This window comes from Uranotaenia lowii, chromosome 2, assembly GCF_029784155.1.
Source record: "Uranotaenia lowii strain MFRU-FL chromosome 2, ASM2978415v1, whole genome shotgun sequence".
Classification (NCBI taxonomy): domain Eukaryota; kingdom Metazoa; phylum Arthropoda; class Insecta; order Diptera; family Culicidae; genus Uranotaenia; species Uranotaenia lowii.
Window position 1 is genome coordinate 351,251,441 of NC_073692.1, and position 16,132 is coordinate 351,267,572.

The 16,132-nt window shown below is 39.5% G+C and overlaps 1 protein-coding gene across 12 annotated transcripts in view; it reads right to left on the reverse strand.

Annotated features, from left to right (window-relative positions):
* Nucleotides 1–12,437, reverse strand: part of LOC129749939 (OTU domain-containing protein 7B-like) — a 109,419-nt gene extending 96,982 nt beyond the window's left edge. For 2 of the 12 annotated variants that reach the window (XM_055745089.1, XM_055745077.1), the window contains exons 1-2: nucleotides 12,154–12,431; nucleotides 10,778–11,109 (exon numbers count right to left, since the gene is read on the reverse strand). The gene's annotated coding sequence lies outside the window, so the exon portion shown is untranslated. Of the gene's footprint in view, nucleotides 1–10,777; nucleotides 11,138–11,942; nucleotides 11,962–12,039 lie in introns of those variants that run through there. The other 10 variants (XM_055745085.1, XM_055745084.1, XM_055745083.1 and 7 more) reach the window with 10 other exon arrangements.
* Between the last annotated feature and the right edge of the window lie 3,695 nt (nucleotides 12,438–16,132).

A 16,132-nucleotide genomic window follows, 5' to 3' on the forward strand; every position in this document is an offset into this window, starting at 1 on the left:
ATGAAGCACTTAAGGAAAACGGGTTTTATTTCTCTCGAGTACCTTTTACTCAGCGAAATGTGAACTTAAAACGTACAAGATTAAGTAGCTATGTGACTTTTGGTTACTTGGGGTGTTTAGAACATTACATATAGCTAAAGCTTATAGTTTTCTCGTTATTCAGCATAAAAGAAAAAAAAACCGAAAAAAACATGCCTCAGGAAAACTACTGTAGTTCATATATTACACGTCCAAAAAATATTTGCTTTATGCATATGAAAGCTGAAGTTAATGTCTACATCATGAAGCCAAGAAATATTTTTTAAAATTTTTTTTAATGAAATGGTCACAAAAAGTTCAAAAAAGTGGTCTGAAAAACCTACTTTCATTGTATCCGGTTAGGTATAAAAAGAGTTATGACGATTTTAGCTTGGAGTGTCAAATTGACACTCCTAGTGCTGATTAGGGTAATGAAATCTAATACGAATGAGGGTTAAGAAAGAGTTTTCGACCAGGCGATCGAGATCCCCCCGAGCCTTGGCCGCCAGGCAGCGTCAAGAGGACCTGCCTCCGCTGTCCCAGTAGTGGTCCCATGCGTGGTTGACTCTTGGGGTTCAATCCCACGAGGGGATCGGACCGGCCTTGGCCTCCTAACAGACAGTCTGCGGACCTGCCTCCACTGTTGGGCAACCACCAGGGGTTGTCAAAGCCTAATCCTTGAGGGCGAAAGGGCAAGCAGCGGTATTTTTGACAAGTGCCCTCCTGATTGTAGTCCTATGGCTTTTCAAGGCCACAGCACATCGCATTTTCGGCACAGAGATTTGCTAAACAGGCATTGGATTTTTGCAACTTCTTCTATGGGTATAGTTGGACTCATATTTGGATTTTTTTTGCACGCCAGGATTTGTATTGCTTCCTAATATAGTAAAATAGTTTTACGATCTATTAAATATAGAAATATAATCATGACTGCTTATGCCAAACTTATTCCGTGTGCCAGTTTTCATCGTGATGAATCAGCATCGGTTTAATAAATCGCAATAATTCAACGCATTTGTTTTCTTTTCGCTGTGTTTTTAATTCCCAAACCCCACTGGTGGGCGTTTGATGGGAGCATCCCCCTCGCACTAAAATGAATGATCGATTTTCATTCCAACAATCCGGGGGTTTGTTTTCTTTCGTATGCATACTACCCCGGGCAACTTACTACTATAGAACATCGTTCGCTCGAAGTGCAGCTTCTGAATCTGAATCTACGCCGAAAGAAAATCTCGAAAACCATGAGTCATCTTCATGAACTCAACTACTAAAATCGAATCGTTTGATCGTCGAGAGAGGTTGTGGGTGGGGGAAAATCACGTTGCCGTCTTCTCTGAAAGGCGTCGTGTCGCGGCAACAGGAAAAAAAAAATAAAACATGTTTCGCTGGTAGCCAAACAATGATATAAGAAACAATAACAATAACAAAAGTTTTATAAACCGGGTTCGCGAAAAACGAACCCAATTTAGCGGATTTGATTACGCGACGGGGAGCGATTTTGTTTGTGGTGACGGGATGATGTTCTTAGCCGTGTTCAGGCAACTCATCCGCAGCAACACAGACGCGCCCCTGGCGTAAACAAAAATGGCGAACAACTTGGCAAGGTTTACCCAAACCAACCCATATCAATCGCCACAACTAAAAGTAGAACTTTGGCCGGCCGTCGTCAGTGGCAGTTGCGGTGTAAATTGTTCCCCGAGAGTGAGGCAATAATATTTATTCTAGCGCATATACGAACGTGCGATTTACTTCTATGGCGCTGGCACCTGAGTCTACTCGCAAAACAATCACAGTAGCAGGCAGACACAACGATACACAGAGAGAGAGAGAGAGAGAGACGAACGCAAACTTATATATTTACATGATTGCGCTGGTAAACGTTCCTTGGAATATTCATACCAACACCGGCGTTGTTTTCATTAGTGAAGCAGTCGTCGTTGTTTTTGTTGATGCAAAAAAAAGTTTATCCACATATCGGAGGATCGTTTTACTGCCCCAGGAAGGTTATCTGTCTGGGGTGCGATGAACATTCGATCTAGACCGGGTGATTTACTTATTGATCAAGTTCATGTAGTTCTTCAATTGGTAGAACTCGAGAAAAAAAGATTGGAAGGTAATTTTTTCTCTTAATGCTTTGATTATAAGTGCAAAAACAATCAAATTTTAGTTGATGATACCAAACGATAATCTTAATAATCTAATTATAAAAGCAAAAATGACGCTCGATAAAAAACGATTTAACATGGATGTTCCAGCAAAGACTTTTTGGAATAATTTAAAAAAATTGGACTAAGTAAATGTGATCCTCAAAGGAACACTGATGCAACCAATTTTTCTGCTACTGAGATTAATGACTATTTTACTTCAAATTTTTCAAGAAATATCACTGAACAATTGCATTATCCAAACAATTTGAACAATTTCAAGTTTAAAGCCTTCGAAGATTATGATATTATAAATACACTCAGAGGAAATCTTATTATAAATTTCATAAGATACATCTTATGAACCACTTTTTTGCGTCCAAACTAATTTTTCATAAGAGTCTCATGAAATTCTTTCCATTTTCATACGATGTTCTTATGAAAAATAGAAGAAACGGCATTGTGAAAAAATGATGAACACATTCATTCATAGCATCAGTTTTTTTTCATGATCTAACAGTACGAAGCAATCGCCAGTTCATAGTTATTATAGTTTTTTTTTTCAATGTTAAATGTTATTGTTATCTCCGGAATGGTAAGTTCGATTTGATGTTTTTGGTGTGAACGTTGAATATATTAGTAAACTAAAATACATTATTTGTTTACTTTTCAGCAAGCTGATCGGCAAAAAACGAAAGGTCGAAGATTAAGATGCGGCAAAAAAAAACTTTGATGGAGCCGTCTGTTGATGCGCTGCTGATGGTGACCATGAAGGATTTCATTTTAAACAAATTTGGCAAACAATAAAGTGAATGTTTTCAGCATGAAATATCGAGAATTTTTCTTATTAGAAAGTGATTTACTGTTTCCAGTTCCAGTCTCCTGTTCGGCGTAGCCAACGACGAAGAGGAGCCACTCCCAACGATGAGTGAAGTTAAGGAAGCCATTTGCCAGCTGAATAGAAACAAGTCGGCTGGAAAGGATGGCATCGCAGCTGAACTCATCAAAATGGGCCCGGACAGGTTGGCCGATTGCCTACACCGGTTGATAGTCCGGATCTGGGACATAGAACAGCTACCGGAGGAGTGGAAGGAGGGGGTAATATGCCCCATCTACAAGAAGGGTGACAAATTGGACTGTGAGAACTACCGAGCGATCACTGTCCTCAATGCCGCCTACAAAGTGTTGTCCCGAATCCTACTCCGCCGCCTCACGCCACAAGCAAACAGATTCGTGGGAAGTCATCAGGCCGGCTTAATGGAGGGACGGTCTACGACGGACCAGATATTCACATTACGGCAAATCCTCCAAAAATGCCGTGAACACCAAGTCCCTACGCATCATCTATTCATCGACTTCAAAGCCGCATACGACACGATCGACCGTAACGAGCTATGGAAAATCATGGACGAGAACGGCTTTTCCGGGAAGCTAATCAGACTGATCAAGGCGACGATGGATGGAACGCAGTGCTGTGTGCGGATTTCGGGTGAATTGTCGAGTTCATTCGAATCGCGCAGGGGGCTTCGACAAGGTGATGGTCTATCCTGCATGATGTTCAACGTGGCGCTAGAAGGTGTTATTCGACGAGCGGTGGGCGAAATGCGGGGCACGATTTTCAACAGATCCAGTCAACTTATCTGCTTTGCCGATGACATTGATATAGTCGGCAGATCATCTGCGGCGGTGGAGGAGATCTACCGCAAACTGAAACGCGAAGCAGGAAGGATTGGGTTGATGATTAATACGTCCAAGACGAAGTACATGCTGGCCTGCGGATCCGTGACCGACCGAACCCGCTTGTCCAGTAATAACAAGGTTATGATCGACGGCGACGAGCTGGAGATAGTCGAAGACTTTGTCTATCTCGGCTCACTGGTGACCGCAGACAATGACACCAGCCGTGAGATCCGGAGGCGAATTATCAGCGGAAGTCGTGCCTACTATGGACTCCACAAGCAACTGCAACTCGAGAAGACTTTGCCCTCGTACGAAGTGTAACCTGTATATGACGCTTATTAGACCGGTTGTTCTCTACGGGCACGAGACATGGATATTGCTCGAGGAGGACCTGCGTACACTCGGAGTATTCGAGCGACGAGTGTTAAGAACCATCTTTGGCGGCGTACAGGAGAACGGAGTGTGGAGGCGAAGGATGAACCACGAGCTCGCGCGACTCTACGGCGAACCCAGTATCCAGAAGGTGGTGAAGGCTGGCCGGATACGCTGGGCTGGACATGTTGCGAGAATGCCGGACGACTGTCCTGCAAAACAGGTGTTCGCTACGAATCCGGTAGGAACAAGACGAGCGGGGGCGCAACGAGCGAGGTGGTTAGACCAAGTGGAGCGTGATCTGGCGAACGTGGGGTGCCCGAGAAATTGGAGAACGGTTGCTATGAACCGAGTGAATTTTAGGAATTATGTTCGTCAAGTTATGTCGTGAGACGGAATACTATGTAAATAAAATAATTACTGTTTCCATAAGAATCTCTTATGAAAAGCAACAACCTCTCATTGAAGTAGGCGTTCATCTTCAGAATTCATTCGCGTCATAAGACAATCTTATGATTTTCATTAATTTTTTTTATGGCGCCACTTCATAAGAGAATCTTATGGCATACATAATAGTATTTTTCTAAGTGTACGATTAATTCAATTAAATCAAATGCGATAGGAATGGATGCTATTCCTATCAAATTAATCAAAATATTACTGCCCTACATTTTACCTGCAATTAGCCACATTTTTTAAATAATTGTAAAAACTTCCGAATTCCATATTATTGGAAAAAATCTAAAGTTATCCCCATTCAAAAAAAGGCTAAATCCCACGACCTGTCAAACTTAAGACCTATCAGCATATTAAGCGCAACTTCTAAAATTTTCGAAAAATTGATAAAAAAAAATCAGATAACAGATTACCTGAATCAAAATAACATACTATTCCAATTTCAGTCTGGCTTTCGTTCTTCCCACAGTACTGAAACTGCTCTTATGAAAGTGCATAACGATATAGCGCTCACCTTGGATAAAAAAGGTATTGCAGCTTTGCTTTTGATTGATTTTGCAAAAGCTTTCGATCGCGTATCGCATTCTAAACTCATCCTTAAACTGAAAACTAAATACAATTTTTCAAGACCAGCGGTTGAACTCGTCCAGTTGTATCTTGAAGGTCGTTCACAAGCCGTATTCTTCAACGGTTATTTTTCTGAGTTTACTTCCATTGAATCAGGTGTACCTCAAGGATCGATTTTAGGACCACTATTTTTCTCGCTTTTTATAAACGATCTTCCATCTGTTCTACAGCACTGCTCAATTCATCTATTCGCAGATGACGTGCAGATCTACCACTGTGAGAAAAATGTTCCCAATTTGAACGAGTTTTGTTCCAAAATAAATCAAGATCTTGATAAAATAAAAGTATGGTCCGATGTTAATCTTTAACCTATTGTTCAGAACCGCCGAAGGAAAACCCGATTTTATAGCTGATGCTTTAAAGCTGCAATTTATTAGTAGTGTTAATCCTAAATTAGCTAAATTAATGAGTGTATACATACAATGTGTTTCTCTCTCTTTTACTTCAAGGGCAAGTTCTGACGATAGGATGATCAGCAATCGAAGGCTGTTAAGGTTAAATTATTTATTATTCCGAATAAAATCTGGATTTATAATTTACTACTTACTACGTAGTCGCAAACACTCGCTTGAGCAGTTTGTGTATGTTATTAATGAAAGTTTCTATCAGGGGCGAAAGAACTACAGAAGATGGTCTAATTAGCACACTCCGATAGAATTAGAAATTTATAATAACTACGCTGCTTACCAACGTTGGTGAAGTATACTAGAGCAAACTGGGCTTTTTAATAGATTTAAACTGAACTATTACTGTTAGTTTCCTAGAATTGGATACGACTTCCAAAGGTAAACATTTAAATATAACCATGAGTAAGCATTCACCTGGAGTTGACGTTTCTTTCCGCTTTTAAACATGTTATTATGTCATCCAGGGGACGACCGGTACTCACGTCACTAGAGTTGCTAAATCCCAGGGGTACCCGCAACACCTATAAACCCCTCCAAAACCAAAGCTCTTTGTTTCGGTAGTAGGTACATATCCTCGCCAGTTTTTCCTCCATTAGTTCTCAACGACACTATTATTCAATTTGTTGACTACGCTGAAAACCTCGGAGTCATTTTCGATCGGGATCTTTTTTGGATCTTTTTTGGAACCGTCAGATCAATGCTCAATGCTGTAAAATCTATGGTGCACTCAAAAGATTAAACCGTACGACAAATCACCTGGACGTTTCTACAAAACTTAAACTTTTCAAGACTTATGTTTTCCCCTAGTTCATTTATGGAGATTTTCTTTATTCTAATGCTTTAGAAAGATCCGTAAACAGAATGCGCATTGCTCTTAATTCCTGCGTAAGATACGTTTTCAATGAGTCGCGTTTCTCTCGAGTGTCACACTTGCAAAAATTACTCATCGGTTGTTCTTTCGATAACTTTCAGAAATATCGCTCATGTGTGATAATGCATAGGATTTTAAAAACAGGAAAACCGCTTTATTTGAAAACTTTACTAATCCCATTAAGGAATTCTCGAACTGGTAATATTGTTATCCCTCCGCATAGTTCGACTTACTACGGTAGATCCTTTTTCCTTTCAATTTAAAAACAATTCAAAACAAATCAGAGTTCAAAAGGTGTTTGCTAGAGGAATTCGTGTAGTAGAACGGCATTTAAAACGTAACAAATTAGGAACGATTAGATATTAGTTATAAAAAAAATACAAGAAAACAACCTACCACATTGTAACAATAAAAAAGATTGTAATCTTACGTTGCAGGAATGAAATAAATAAAGAAATAAATAAAGAAAACGAGTCTTCATGTTTAATACATTGAAACTATATTTGGTACAGTTTTCATATTTTTAGAATTTTTTCTTCGTACTTTTTTGTTTGAACAAACCTACTAAAGGGTGATACGGTCAAAATTTAGTAGTAGCCAAAAGTCGCATAGATACTTTATCTTGTGTATTAAAAGTTCACATTCGGCTGAGTAAAAGGTCCTCTAGAGAAATGAAAAAAGTGATTGAATTGGACTTCTGAACGAACATAAAAAGTCTAAACAAGTAGCATGAGCATAGAACATTTTTATGCGTTTCAAGTACCTTAAAAAATCCAAGATTCAATTTGGACTATCGTGCTTCGTTATGAACTTCTTACGAATTTTTTGGTTCCATGAAGAACTTCTTACGAACTTTTTGGTTCCATGCAGAACTTGTTACGAACTTTTTGGTTCCATGAAGAACTTCTAAAGAACTTCAATGCAAACGTAAGCATTAAAATTACTCACAAGAGTGAATAACAGAAAATCAGAGTTACCAATATACGAAAAGCGAATTGATCCACAAATAAATCCACTTGTTTTGATCAAACTGAAAGATGACGTAAATCTTAAAGATCATTTTAAAAATAAATTTCACATTGTTTCAAAATTTTGACAATATTCATATCTAATAAAATTTAACACTGTCACTGGTAATAAGGACAATATATTTTTAAAAAAACTGAACGTGATTTTTAATGATATCGCAATTCTTCGCTTGTATACAAAGATGAAAATCTGCATTTTCAACAGAGGTTTTCATTAAGAAAAAATCTTATAAAACTTGACTATAAAATCGTCCATGTGTTCAAATAAAGCAATTGATTTAGTCTAAAATAAGAGACAAAATTAAGCTACAATATTCGTACCATAAGTTTATTCAAATTTATTTTACATATTACATTCGTATATAACAGCCATTATCTTGCTTGAGATTCAGAAATAGGGAAGAATACTACAATGTGTCGAATTCCCGGCTAAAAATAGATTCAGATTCTTCAGTGTACTCTTCTCAATGGGAGGCTAGCTCTTACAGCAGCTCCTCCAGCACTTGGAGCATCGCCACTATCGACTGGCGTTGAGGGTAAGTTTTTGCAACCGGAAGTGCATGAAGAAATTTTCTAGTCTTGGGAATGTAATCTGTATTTCAGCTATTCAAGTTTAAGCTTTCGGGTTCATAATATTAGTTCGACTTATATTTGTGCTGAAAAGTCAGAATAAAGTTTAATAATTAGAAACGTACTCAAACTTTTAGAAACTCAGCCTTAAAACACGGCTAAGTAAGCTTTTAAGGAACCGTTCAATGGAACTTTTGGTTACTTGGATAAATTTATTGATTCCCACTGGCACTGGGCTGAGTTCTACGATTACTTCATTTATGAATCGCTCGAAGTTTCGAGTTTAATTTTGTTTAGATGAAAATTTCAATCTTTTGAAATTATTTTTGAGCATTCCGAGGCACTAAAGGTCGAACACCAAATTATTGCGACACATCCTACAGAGCATAACTTTTCTACCATTGGGTAATAATCAAGCAAATTTTGCAAACTTTCTCTTTAATGTGTATTATTTACATGCTGTCAAACTCGAAGTCGTGTTTTTCGATTCAACTAAAATGGAGGTAGAACCAACGCGAATTGAGAGAACAAATTCTTTCCAAACACCTGGAATTTCCTGACCGGCAATTGAAAAAAATGTTGAACATTCATTATTCAACCGCCTTCAGAGTATTGAAGCGGTTCCAGGAGCGATTGACGTTAAACCACGGTAAAGTAGCTGAAATAAAACCGGGACCGGAAAACAAAAAAGACGGAGGGAAAGATGAAGCGGATGATTAAAGCAAATCCCAACGTCTCAAACTGTGATTTTGCTAAAAAGATCGGCATGTCGCAGAGCTACGTCCAGAATGCAAAGAAGAGAGCTGGACTACATACAAACCGCGATGAGCGGTTACAATCGACGGCTAAAGCTCGGGCACGGAAGCTCTACGGGAAGAAGCTGACAAAATATGGCTGCTGACGACGATGGATGGATATGGACGACGAAACGTATATAAAAGCCGATTTTAAGCAAATTTCGGGGTTGAAGTTTTTCACCGGCAAGAGCAAGTTCGATGTGGACGACAAATTTAATCAGAAAATGTCGAAATTCACCTCCAAATACCTCGTTTGGCACGCCATCTGCTCTTGCGAACTGGAGAGTGCGCCTTTCGTGACAAAAGGCACAGTAAATGGCGAAATCTACAAATCTGAGTGCCTCGAGAAGCGCCTTTTGCCGTTCTTGCAGCAGCACGACGAAGCTCCGCTATTTTGGTCCGATTGGGCATCATGCCACTATTCTAAAAGTGTCCTGAAGTGGTATGAGGCCTATTTTGTCTATTTTGTTCCAAAGGACGTGAACCCGCCAAACTGTCCGGAGCTGCCCCCGATGTAGCAGTACTGGACAATAATGAAGCGGAAACTTCGGAAGAGCAAGAAGACAGTCAAAGACGAGAAAGACATGTTAAGAAAATGGAAAAAAAACTGAGAAACTGGTACCTGATGACTCCGTAAAACTTTGATGGAGGGCATCAAGCGAAAATGCGCTCAAGGTTCCATAGATTATTTTTTCTTTTGATTTTTGAAGTAAATAAACTACCCTAATATTTTGGCTTGATTCTTAACATTATAAGAAAATTGGCATAGCATTTTCGGTGTCGCATAATTTTGTGTTTGCCCTTTAAAGCATAAGAAGTGAGCCAAAATTCCCGATTTCTTGGTACAATTCCCTACATTTCCCCGGAGGTTTTTAAGCCCCGACTTTTCCCGCATGTCCCGAATGAGTGACCACCCTGCAAATACCTCCAAATCTTCAAATTTAAACTCCATGGAGGATGATAAAAGACTGGTTGACCACCCCTCTAAAAACAGAAAATCTTAGGAACATTATAGATATATGACTTAGAAGACCTGAACGATATCTTCTAGGTAACGATCGGGGGTCTAAATGTTTTGTTGCTCGTGTCAAGAACCGGTAACGAATGAAACCATTTGGTAACTCAGCCATTTTAAACTAAATTCAAGAAACCCATTTTCGTTCCCATGTTCAGTAAAAGGTAGTACAGGTTAAAAGGGACGAAAAATTTCAATTAATCAAGTCCGTCTCATAGGTTGGGGTGTTACAAAACGTTCAGCAGCGGATTCTGATTCAGCATACAGATTCCAGAATCAAGATAAAGGACTCGACATGCTGCATTCAGATTTAATATTTTAGTTTTTCCTCGATAGTATAGTGGTCAGTACACCCACAAGAATTCATTTTTGAAATACTTATTGTATATAGGTTTAGAATTGAAAAAAAGTTATATAAATCTACGGCATTCTGGGATGTGCTTTTTATTTTTAACAGAGAAAAAAACCTAATGTCATTATAATAGACCTTCGATATTCGTTTACGATAGGGACCTGAAAAAAAAACAGGACGCTCTCCCGGAAAAATGATTGAACACTAATTGAATTACTAATTTGCTTGCAAACGGGAAGCGTGCTATTTTCTTTATTATAGCAAAAGTGGAACCTTTTTACAGCCAAAAGAAGTTAGTCAACTAAATGGAAGAAGTGGCATTTTTTTCGATACCAAAATTTCACATAAGTGTTATGTAGCTATTTGCCTTAGATTTTTTCTCTGGTCCCGACTAGGGAAAGGGGAAAGAACAAAATAGTATATCGGTACTTGCCACTCACACTAGCTTATACAGGTGTGCTGTTTGCCCGGTTTCCCTGCTTGCTGTGCTTCCTCCGGAACAGTTCAGCGTCCAGCTTTTCCACTGATATCTGAGGAAGAAATCTTGGTCTTTTCCTCTCGGTTACGGAATCAACAACCGGCCGTCACACTTGTACACACGACACAAACTTCCTTATTTGGCCAGCTCTTGGTTCTCCGTGAGCACGATTTATTTTTGCTTTTTGAACAATCGTACCGAGGTCACTGTTATGTGTTATTCTTGCAATTTTCAGCTGGGAAGGTGTACAGAGAATTTTCACTTCTTCGATGAACTACACACATTGGACCTGTGCTAAATGGAAAAGGATGTGGTTATCCACCTGGGAATGCGATTATTGCGTTTTTCTCTTGGATTTTAGCAAACTTTTTTAGGCCCCTCGAGAATTGCCAACGATGATGGCATGCGATGGCGAATTTTCCACTCGAAGTGACCAGAACAGTCAGTCAGTCACAGCAGCAGTGCCAAATAGAAGGCGAAATGCCATAGACACACAGGGACAGAGAGAGAGCCCGGAAAGCGGGAGGAAATTTTCCCATCCGTGCACAAATACAGAAAAGACAGACACCAATAACCAGCTACTAGCTAGCCAGCAAGTGTGTATATCGTATTTCCTTCAGGCCATTTCCCGAACCGAGAAAAGCGCATTTCCATTTCGTGTTTTTTTTTGTTGTTGCTTCGTTTCAACTTGACTATCCTGGATTATTCTTTACTTTTACTATGAGCCATTACAGGTGAATTTCGGCCTACAATTGAGAGACCCTCAGCTGAAAAACAAAAATAGAACGGGAAATTTTCCGCTGTAGATGCTCTTATCTTGCTGGCTGGAAGCCCATTTTCGATTCATCCTCCGTTCGATTCATTTTTTCAAGGTTTGACTTTCTAACGATTCCGATTTTACGATCCCAGAGGCGCCCGCCTATTTCGCAGTTTTCCTTCTTCGGGGACCAACGAGAAAAGTTCAAGGGAGCAAAACATTCCAATCCCAGTAAGCGAAGGTCATTTGTACCTCCTGCGCCGCCTGCCTCTCTGCCCCTGTTCATCCCAAACAAGTCCCTTGCACGACGATGCTGCGCTGCTGCTGACAATGATCTGTTTATTTTTGCTTCGTAAATTTTCTCGTCAACCTTGTCCACTGATATTTTGGAAAACTCCGCACTGATTCCCTAATTTAGCTCGCCATTTTCTATACATTTAAACCAATTACAAGAGCTAAAGACCCACCCAGAAAACTACAAAAATGATGACCATGGAAAACTACATCGGAATTTATTCACCCGGGGGAAGAAAACGCCAACTACGTTTCCGATTTTTCCACTCTCTAGCACTGATACGCACCAACCGAGACAAGAAGACACTTTGCGCTGGTGCACTCACTCAGCCATTTATTGTGAAGAACGAAACGCGAAAGCTGCTGTTTGTCGGGTGCAGGATTAATAATAATATTGGCACAGGAACGTTATTTTTGTGCTCATCCTCACCGAATCACGATCACCATTGATTGTGTTTATCGGCCTAATAATTAGATATTCTTCTATTTTTCCTTCCTAGCGTTGAACAACTTGAGAAAAAAACCTCCGCGATCCGCGAAACTGTACGCAACTGCCACTCACGAACGCCCGAAACCGACTGCCTGAGCTCGCTCCGGTCGAGTTGAGTGAGAGAACGAGCGAAAGAAAAAGGTAAAAAAAGACGAAACGTGAGCGAAAAGGCTTTTTTTGTTTTGACGTGAACATGATTATTTTGAAAACTGCATAAGAGTTTAAATTTTAAACCAGAAACCTCCGCAAGGGCACGGAGAAAACATTTTTCTATTGATAATTAAAACTTGATTTCAAACTTAAGCAAAATAAAATTTCAATTTGACCTTAACAGAAATGCAAATATTCGAGCTAATGGAAGGCTCTGTTTTTTAAATCTATTTCTAGTTTCGATCAGAATTTCAACTTACTTACATACTTAATGGTGCGCGCGTCCATTCTCCGGAGCAAAGGGCCGTGATAAAAGACCTCCACTGTTGACGATCCGGGGCTAGCGTCTTCACCTGGTCCCAGTCAAGATTCTCGTCGACAGTTCGGATTTCAGCAGCTAGACTTCGCCGCCACGAGTTTCTGGGTCTGCCTCTTCTTCGATGACCTTCTGGATTCCAATCAAGAGCCTCTCTGCAAATCTCGTTTTCATCTTTTCGCAGCGTGTGCCCAATCCATCTCCACTTACGTTCCCGAATCTCGATTTCTAGCGGCTTTTGATGACACCGGCGATGTAGTTCCTCATTCGAGATCCAGTTGCCAGGCCACCAAGCGCGGATGATATTCCGCAGGCAGCGGTTAACAGAATTTTTTAATGAGATTGAGGCCAGGGAATTTTTTTCAACAACTTATAAAAATGCAGATTACACCAGATCCAGATTTTAGAAAATCCAGATTAGAAATGGTTTTTATTCTCTCCGGATCGTCCAATCAAATCCCGGCAAAATATTGGCATAAAATTCAGACATATTCACGTTCAAATCATATTTTGAGTTCCAAAAACCTTTTGGTACGACTATATTTTCAGAAACCCAACTAAAAATGTTTCGTTTTTTTTTTTGACAAAAATAACAAATTATAACTCAGTAGGAGTCAATTTTTTTGTAAAATTTAAGATTATATAATGAGGAGAAATTCGCCTTTTCCAGGATATCCGGCCGTCAAACCGTACCGAAATTTTCACAAATTTAGGGACAGACATTAATAAAGCCGGACAATCTTGTTTAGATTAAACCGTATTTGTTTTCTCCCCTCGTTCGGTTTTGCACTTAATCCAATAAAAACAAACACAGTCTAGCTTCGTTCAATCGCTAGTAAAAATCGATTTCAACTGGTTTCTGTCAACTGATAGATGTTCAACGAGCCAATGTTTTGGTCGAAACAAGTCGGGTCGTTGTTCAATGGAGCGAGTTGAAACTAGTCGAAACCAATCCAGCTCGGCAGCAGGATTAGTTTCGACTTGGTAGAAATCGGTCGAAGTCAATTGGAAAGAGACAGGTGATCAACTGTCAATCCATTTCTACTTGTTTCGACCCGTTTCGACTAGAGTTGATTGAACAGACATAGTCTGTGTTACACAGATCGTCGTCAGTGTATTGCTATCTCACTCACTCACACGCTCTCTCGCAACACTGACAAAATTTTCGGAGCACTACCGCCCATTGGGCTTGGGCTTGCTAGAAAGAATAAAGCTTGCTCCTTACTCGTATGTTGTATGTATGTTGGTAATCCACCATGGGTGCACGGATTCACCGCAGTTTCTGCCAAAGTATGGGTTCACATGCATTCCTTAGATTATTAGGTTCGACAAATCTCCAATGCAGCGCGCCATCATACCCGGACCCCATGGCTTCGTATGAACTGTTATGTGGTGAATGTATTGCGTATGTTGATGTAGGTATATTTTGGAAGAACGAATCAATCAGGTGGGCTAGTTTACTTACAGGTATTCCGGCATCCGTGTATATACCTGGCCAGCATGCAACTGATTGAACATTCCAATTATATAGTCAGTTATATAATGAAAAACATCTTACCTGTAGGCCCGCTTATGGGATTCGAACCCAAAAGTTTTTCTTGCCGATACCGGGAATCAAACCCAGTACGCCTGGCGTACCAATACCAGACTCGCGCCAGCCTATCCACTAGACCACATCGGCGCTCAGAATAAAGCTTGCTCCTTACTCTTACACAAAATGACAGCTAATCGGGGTGAAATTGGAGTGAAGGCTATTGCTTTCTCTTTTTAACCCTCATCCGCATTAGATTTCATTACCCTAATCAGCACTAGGAGTGTCATTTTGACACTCCAAGCTAAAATCGGCATAACTCTCTTTATATCTAACCGATTACAATGAAACTTATAGGGTAAATGTACCCGAACTTGGCCCCTAAGGCATGGTTGACTATATTTCCCATGATTGAAGTCTTCCTGTAATATGTACCTTCAAAAGTCCTTCGACAAATATGATTGCTTATTCGCCTGAAATGTAGTAAAAATATGTCCTTGCTTTAAAGCGGTGGATAGTTTGATATAAACCTGATCAAACTATTGATTGAAATGCTCCTTATTGTGGCCCCCGTTCCGAATTGTGGCCCTTTATGAGTTCCTTAAATTGGCAGCCTCTAGAAGAAATTTGCCTCACTAATACAACAACAGCCCCCACGAATTCGTTGATAATATCCTGGAAGGAAGCACAACAATGTTCTGTGTTGTTTTCAAAAAGTCGAAAGTACGAAATGTCAACCAATTTTTAAAATCGATATTTGCGTGCAGAATTATAATCTTACGTAAAAAAGTTTCATTTGTTTGTTTCAGTTTTTGTTGTGTTTAAAATTTCTATTATCAGAATGACAATCTAGAACAAAAAGGTTCGAAAATATTGCATTGGTTAACATAAAAATGTTTATTAACCGAGCAAACAAATCGTTTGTTCAATTTTTTTAAAATGAAATCATGATAGATCTGTTTCCATTGAAGTTAACATACGAAAGTGAATGTTCATATTTTTTTATTCCACTCCCATAAAAGGAGGAGAGACATTTTAAAAACCATTATGACCGAGGCAAGAAGCAAGCTAAAGCTAAAACTCAAGTAAGCGAACAATTCTTTGAATCATACCTACATACTTAAAATGTCGCCCTTAGGAATTTTCTAGCAATCGTTTGCGTACACCCGGATAGCAAAACAAGACAAACTATCGCTCACTCCAGCCAGCCTGATAGAAATAGATTGCATCTCACTCGTTCGTTTGGGGACTGTAGCCAATGCATGGAAGCGAACAACAAATTCAAGCTGCATCCCACTCGCACTCATGCAAAATCATCATCCAAACTCGGCAGCGCTTCCTTCGCATATTCCTTTCCTACGGAAAACAAACGTCGTCACCTCTGCTGATGCACAGTGATCCATAATATAAAACAAACTTGGTCAAAATATTATTTTTGATTTCACATGAACGTTGAAAACAATAAAATTTAGCTCTTAGTAACATAATTTTTCAACATTGTAATGCAACTACTTTTTTTTAATAAACATAATATTTAGAATGTCATAATTTTAACTTTGTAACCATTCCTTTCAAAGCGACACATAAACCACAAATGTTCATCTCCAGCACAAATAAAATGAAATCAAAATACGTTGGACCTTATTTACATTTGTAGATTTCTTTTATGGGTATGGATAAAGTTACTTCAACGTTGTGATCCAAGATATCGATTCGGATCCGAATCCTGTTGATTTCGTGCTCAGAAGTTGAGAGGAAAAGTTCTAGAAATTTACCAAA